General features: G+C 40.1%; 1 protein-coding gene across 6 annotated transcripts in view; it reads left to right on the top strand.

The window, feature by feature from the left end:
- Nucleotides 1–7,777, top strand: part of GTF2I (general transcription factor IIi) — a 102,000-nt gene that overhangs the window by 4,637 nt on the left and 89,586 nt on the right. The window lies entirely within an intron of this gene.

The raw sequence follows: 7,777 nt of genomic DNA, 5'->3' as shown, positions 1-7,777 counted from the left end.
CGGGCCCCGGAGCCCCGCCCCTCCTCGCCGCTGCCCCTGCCCGCCCCTACCCGCGCCCAGGTGGAGCCCGGAGTGGGCTTTGTCCCCGGCCCGGCCGGCGCGCCTGCCCCGCGGGGACTGCTCTTTTGGGGAAATAAACACAATGACCGGAAGGAAAACCTCAGCCTGCAGGCTGTGAAAATAAGTCGTCTGGATTCTACCAGCTCCCGGTCGGGGGTTCAGGGAAGAAGACGTAAAACTGCCCTCTTTCCCCGCTACTTGTGCTTATCCAAGTTTTGCCTTTTAATAGCGAGTTTCTTTTTTTGTGTTTAATGTTACGGTTTTGCGCTCATTTGCGTCTGAGAATGTTCAGATGTTGGGTCCTGTTGGTGTGGTGCTCACTCCTCGGAATGCGGGGCTCCGGTCAGACTTCTCACCTTCCTGCATTCAACTTTGCTGCAAACAATGGCTTGATGGTCCACTGCATAAAAGTGGTCTCCGGGAGTTCAGGAAACAAAAGGGGAAGTTTGCAAATGAGAGTGCCATAGAGTGCCCTGAGGAGGCCGGGTGTTCCCCCCGCACTCCTCCCCGCTAAGCCCTAGGATTTGGGATATCCGGTTTTATTTCCTACTACATATTTTTGCTTTGTCCGTTTTCCAGCCACTGTAGTCTACTGTCTTGCGCTTCAGTTTCTCCCGCTTCTTGGGATCTTGGCTCACACCTGTAGGCTGGAATGACTTTTTCTTCGCTTGAGGCTGTGTAACTCTTTTGCTCACATGCAGTTACTTTAAAGCCATATCTTTTAACGTTGGGTCAGAATTTGTTGCTTCTTCATACAATCAACTTGTTTGCCCCTCGTAGGCTGGCGTCTTTATTTCCTCTTGGAGTGTGTTTGGTTATGCTTTAGATACACGTGTCTGACCTAGACACTAGGTATTAAACTCCTGGAGCGGGTAGGGATTAAGCCTTTTCCGTCTTTGTCTTTCTCCCCCTTCCAGTCTACAGCCGTCAAAGTGCTTTGTTTATATTAGTAGCGACAGCTAACGCTTGAATGTTTATATGCCTGGCATCGATCTTAAGCACTTAAGGTATGTTTTTCTTATTTAATATTCATAACCACCCCGTTCCTATAGATGAGGAACAAGACTAGAGAAGCTGTGTAATTACCTCTTGGTTACCCAGCAAGTAAACCTTGAATCGAAGATTTGAACCTAGGCAGTATGACTCTTCACCCCTAAGCCAGTGGTTCTGAAAACCCAAGCAAGCATCATCCCCCCCTGGAGGGCTTGTTAAAACACAATAGCTGGGTCCCACCCCAGGCATTCTGATTCTGCAGGTCTGGGGTGGGGCCGGAAAATTTGCGTTTCTAACGAGTTGCCAGGTGCTGCCGCCGCTCCCTGGACAGATGCTTTGAGAGCTGTTCAACTACCGGAGGAAGTTAAGTACTGAGGGAAGTTTATTCTAGATGCTTGCTCTTCATTACTTTAAAATGAGATCTTAAAGAACCAAAAGTAATTCGTACTGCTTACTGTAGATTGCTTGGAAAACTGAGAGTTAAGAATTTTTCTTAGTGTTGGTTACAAAATTAAACAGGTCTCCAGTTTAAAAAGGAGCCATGGATTTGAGTACAGAATACAATTAGAAATCTAATCTTGGCTTTTCCCCCCTCTCATTCATTTATTTTTTCATGGCACAGGCATTTATGTCTTTCAAGTGATGCCTAAAGCATCCTATCCCCACCAGAGTCTAAAGATAGGGCCTGAGCTTGGAACTGAGGTAGGCTGGGCCAGGCCGGGGCGGGCAGAGCAGCTGGGGCTCCTTAACTCCACCCTCCTGCTAGTTCCATGCACCAAGGATTTGGCTAACTTTTAAGAAAATGGCTACAAAGACTTTGTCATTAAAATGTAGGCTTTCGGCTTCTTTTTCTTGGGGCACAAGTCTTGGTGAGAATGATTTTTAGTTTTTTTGGTATAATGGATTTCTGTCTGAGGAAAGTGAGTAAGCTCAAATCAGGTAGGAGTGGGATTAGCTTACGGTAATCTATCATTTTAAAATTTTTATTTATTTATTTTTTGGCTGCGTTGGGTCTTCGTTGTGGTATGCAGCTTCTCATTGCGGTGGCTTCTCTTGTGGGGCATGGGCTCTAGGTGCGCGAGCTTCAGTAGTTGCAGTAGGCGGGCTCTAGGGCGCGCGTGGTTTCAGTCGTCGTGGCACGCGGACTTAGTTGTTCCGCGACATGTGATCCTGGACCAGGGATCGAACCCGTGTCCCCTGCATTGGCAGGTGGATTCTTAACCCCTGCGCTACCAGGGAAGTCTCTCATATCATTTTTTTGATGATCCATAGATCAGTGGTGTGTTCCAAAACGTAAAAAAGACAAGGTCCCTGCTCCAGGTTGTTATTATCTAAAGGAGCAGTAAATAAAACACTTAAGCTTTTCTGTTATTACTGGTGTGTAGCTATTTGCATTGCATTCTACCTAATTCAGTTCTACCATTGTTTCTTTCTTCATTGAAAACATGAATTTTTAAAATATTGCAATCGTCTTCATATAACTGCTGTGGTATAATTAACATGAATTTGTCTTAATCACTGGCTTAAACAGATGCTGATAAGTAATTTTTATGTATGTCTAAGGGAAAGCATTTTTTGAAGAGTTGTTTGAGAAGTAATACCCTTTGAGCCTGGTATTTCACCTTTCCCGAAATGCATTAGAGGTAATCTACCTGAAAGATAAATACCATGAATTTTATTAATAGCAGTTTACCAAAGGTCATTGGTACCATTTTTCTTCAAAAGTTGTCTACATTTATTTGGGTTAAGCTTATTCATTGTTACTAACTGAAAGAAAGTAGGAAATGCAATTAATCAGTTGTTCATTATAATTGTAGAGTTGAGTTTCCTTGTAATCAGTGGGCTTTAAATGGCAGCATAGCAATATGAAGAATAAAATTTGGTTAAACAAAGTGTAACTGAGGCTACCTGCCTCGGAGAGTAAAATTAAGAATTAGTATTTTAGAGGATGTATTAAAAATAAATTATGGGAAAATTACAGAAAAAATCACGTGGATAGATCAGAAGCGCTGAAGGTATTATCTTAATATTCTTCATTTTCCATTCTTTCCTCTTTCTTCATTTACCATTTACCCTCTTTCTTGTCTTTCCTTTACTGGAATGCTCAACGATGCAGTTTCCCTGTTTTTTCTTTTTTCCTCTTTGTTTCTACAATCCTTGTCTTCATATCCCATGCCTGTCTCTGGCACTACTCCTTTGCTTTAAACACTTTGACCTAGTGGGAAAGTAAGAAAGTTCCATGTAACCAGGGACTGTCAGAGTTAATGGCGGATTGACTCATGTTCCTTGGTTTAACTTGATGAAAAATTATAGAGGATTTTAAAAGAATTAGTTTATTTAAAAAGTAACTTGAGGCAAAATGAATCTATAATAGAGAGGGAGTATGGCTTAGTGGATATAGACCTAGGTTCTTTTTTTTTAATATTTATTTATTTGGTTGCGCTGGGTTTTAGTTGCGGTAGGCGGACCCCTCAGTTGTCGCTCACTGGCTCCTTAGTTGCGGCACGCGTGTGGGATCTAGTTCCCTGACCAGGGGTTGAACCTGGACCCCTGCATTGGGAGCGTGGATTCTTATCCACTGCGCCACCAGGGAAGTCCCTTTATAGTGATTTTTTTTTAATTGTGGTAGGGACTTCCCTGGTAGTCCAGTGGTTAACACTCCGTGCTTCCACTGCAGGGGCCGTGCATGCCATGTGGCACGGTCAAAAAAAAAAAAACAGTAGCAAAAAATTGGTAAAATATACATAACACAAAACTTAACACACGGTGTTAAGTGCACAGTTTGTACAGTCACATTGTTGAGCAGCCATCCCACCATCCATCTCCAGGACTTCTTCATATTCCTAAACTGAAATTGCCCGTTAAAGAGTAATTCCCATTCCCTCTTCTCTCCAGCCCCTGGCACCTGCTGTGAGGCATGTGGGATCTTAGTTCCCTGACCAGGGATGGAACTGGTGCCCCTTACACTGCAAGCGTGAAGTCTTAACCACTGGACCACCAGGGAAGTCCCAAATTTGACTGTTTTAGGTACCTCATGCAAGTGGAATTATTTGGACAGTATTTGTCCTTTTGTGATTGGTTTATTTCATTTAGCGTAATGTCCTCACGGTTCATCCACGTTTTAGGATGTGTCAGAATTTCCATCCTTTTTGATTGTTATAGTGATTTTTAAAGTTTTTGTTTTTATAGTATGGCAAAGGAGGTAATTTTTTTAAAGTACTGTATATGACTATATCATGGTATAATTATAGAAGTGGAGAGTAATGAAGAGTTTGATCCTATTTAGGGTATTTGGTTAAAATCAGCCCTGGATAGACTGAGCCTGTGAAGATTTCTGATTGTATAGGTCCCACACTTTTGAAAGTTGATGTGTGTTTTGATTACATTTGCATACACTGTCTCTAGAGACCATAGTATTTTTTATTATATGTTAAAAATTATTTTCTGATTATGTATTTTTGTTGTGTTGATTGCTTCTGTAAAGCTTTTAGAGTACTTTTTCTTAGGGTATGTTGTAAAACAGTGGGGTAGTCACTTTACCCAACTAGATACTCACTTCATAATTTTTTTCTTTATTTGTAGTCTTACCTATAGGAAAATCAGTTTTCTTTATAATAACAAAATGAGTGTTTGAACTATTGTTCACTATTCATTGTCTATGTTTTAAGCTTTGGAAAAGAAGAGATCCCTTACCACATTTGGAACAGTACTCATTTATCTACTTACCCAACATATTGAAGGCCTTCTGGGTGGGTTAGGTATTGTGTGATGCCCTCAGAACACAACCCCCAGAACACAGTCTATTTCTAGGAGAATGCTGGTATGGGCAAATTCTGTTGTTTGTTGAGAGCTTCACAATAAAGACTCCTTAGTTCAGTTTGTATATTCAGTCTAGTTTACTTTTTTTGGTATTTAGCGCAAGGTGACTTTTAAACTTAAATTGTAAAGCAATCTTTGAGGAGTAGGTTTGATACAAGCAAATTTTCATGCTTGTTTGGATGTATGCTTTAAAAGGTGCACATACTATATTTCAAAGCAGTGATTTGTTTATCTTAAATTTACACAATATTATAGGTCAATTATATCTCAAAAATAGCTGGGAAAAAAATAAATGGTTAAAAAAAAGCAGTGATTTATTTTGACAACTTATTATTTTTCCTGCCCCATCAGAAAATAGGTTATTTTATTTAGCAGTATTAATTAAAGCAGTTAGTTGGGAAATTTTCATTTGTCAGGCTTGGATTTGGAGAGTTTATTGGTGGATAAATAGGTATTACATGTATGTGTATTTTAAAAATAACTAAAAATTTTTTTAATTTACTTTATTTAAATTTTTGGCTGCGTCAGGTCTTTGTTGCTGTGCGTGGGATTTCTCTAGTTGCGGCGAGTGGGGGCTACTCTTTGTGGCGGAGCACAGGCTCTAGGCGCGCAGGCTTCAGTAGTTGTGGCACATGGGCTCGGTAGTTGTGGCCTGCAGGCTCTAGAGCACAAGCTCAGTAGTTGTGGCGCACGGGCTTAGTTGCTCCGTGGCATGTGGGATCTTCCTGGACCAGGGATCGAGCCCATGTCCCCTGCGCTGGCAGGTGGATTCTTAACCACTCTGCCACCAGGGAAATCCCTAATTAAATTTAAAGTTAAGTGCTGGGACTTCCCTGGTGGTTCAGTGGCTAAGACTCCACGCTCCCAGTGCAGGGGGCCCAGGTTCAATCCCTGGTCAGGGAATTAGATCCCACATGCTGCAACTGAGAGTTTGCATACTGCAACTAAAAATCCTGTATGCTGCAACGAAGATCCCGTGTGCCTCAACTAAGACCCGACGCAGCCAAATAAATAAATAAATATTAAAAAAAAAGAAAATCAAATGCTTACTCAATTTATTGAATGCTTGTGTTAAGCGCTGTGCCAGGAACTTAATAGCTTCTCATACCAACCTTGTGAGGTAAGTACACATATTATTGTCATTTTCCGGATTAGTATATTTGGGATTAAAGAATCCCACAGTCAGCCATATCTAATATTGGAGCTAGGACTTGAATTCAGAATTTGGCATGATTCCAAAGCTGCCATTCATAATAGCTTTGCTCTGTTGCCTGCTTTCTGTAAACAATACATTAAAAAGATAAAGATGGAACTTTTAGGTCACAGTTACTTGATTTTCATTTCCTCTTCCAATTCATACAAAGTTAGAAGAAGAACAAGTGAGCCAGCTTATCAACTACCAAATGCTTTTTAAATTTGAAGTAAGGACAAAGGGGCACATTCTTTGTGTATTGGCAGAGAAAGCTGCTACTTTTTAAAAATCTGCAGTATCAATTTAAAAGTATAACTTACACATTTGTGAAAAATTTCAAACTAGTGCCAAGAAAAGTTGTGGGTCTTCCTGAATAGTTGATAAGGTGTGTGTTTGTTTGTTTGTTTCAGAGACAGTGTTTTGGTTACTGTGACACTCAGTATTGAACTTCTTTGATCCACCTTTGGGCAGATTCTCTTTCCATGCTTTCATTTTTAAAATTTTATCATTCTTCCCTTCACCTGGCTTTTTAAAAAAAGATAAAATTTAGCTATTTTTGTTAGCTATCTCAACAGTATTTTGGAAATGGGGTGGAGAGGGTATAAAGTTTTAAGTATAAAAATAAACACACTTGCAGATCATTTCAAATCTTAACCTTTCAAATGTATTTTGTTTCTTCTCGAGAGATCACTTGGTGTTTACTGATAAAATTACCAGCTTTATTTCAGCAGAAAGAAAAATTTCAGTAGCTTAAAATGTAAGCATAGCCTGCTATGAAAACTTAAAAGCCTTGACTTTTAAAAATCAATCTTGATCAAAGGTTTGTTTTAGGGATTTCTAATTTTCTTTCTAAATGGTCTCTTTGGCTCTATTTCTCTTGTTTGCTGAGGTGTATATGTTAAATATATGTGTTACCATATTAATATAAATTGTGATACTTTGTATTCTTTTATTAAATGTTTGTAAAATGGAACCTCTGACGAAACACCAACCTAATTTATTCCCTTTGAAAATACCTATTAAGCCTGTAGAGATAAACTCTTAGAGATGCGTATTAAAATATTCCTCTGTGTTAATAGGCAAAGGAATAAGGAAATTCTGGGAGTTACAGGTTCTAGTGTAGTCTCTGGCAAACTGATCTTATCCAAAATGTTCTGTCCACTTCTGGGACATTGCCTGGACAAACTAGAGACTATCTTGAGAATGGTGCCGCTGAGGAATATTTTGGAAATCATGTTACAGGTAAAGCACAGGACAAACTGGGGATGCTTGGTTTGGAGAAGAGAATTAAGGAGCACGATGCATTGAAAAGGCTCTTTTGTAGAAGAAGGCTCTTTTAGGAGACAGCAGTGGCTGAGACAGATTTGTTTGTTTGTTTTTAATATTTATTTATTTGGTTGCACTGGGGCTTAGTTGCTTCAGGTGGGCTCCTTAGGTGCGACATGCAGGCTTCTTAGTTGTGGCATGCGAACTCTTGGTTTCGGCATGCATGTGGGATCTGTTTCCCTGACCAGGGATCGAACCCAGCCCCCTGCACTGGGAGCGTGGAGGCTTAACCACTGTGCCACCAGGGAAGTCCCTTGAATTTTCTTCTTTATCTAAGATTGTAAATTTTAAGATTGAAATGGAGAAATGTTTGTTGCAAATAACAAAATAATAACACAAAAAAGAAATAAGACATAAATGGAATAAAAGAAACAAGATCAGTGTTAT

This window comes from Neophocaena asiaeorientalis, unplaced genomic scaffold (assembly GCF_003031525.2).
Source record: "Neophocaena asiaeorientalis asiaeorientalis breed wild unplaced genomic scaffold, Neophocaena_asiaeorientalis_V1.1 scaffold607, whole genome shotgun sequence".
Taxonomy (NCBI): Eukaryota; Metazoa; Chordata; class Mammalia; order Artiodactyla; family Phocoenidae; genus Neophocaena; species Neophocaena asiaeorientalis.
This window is presented reverse-complemented; position numbering and strand designations above follow the sequence as displayed.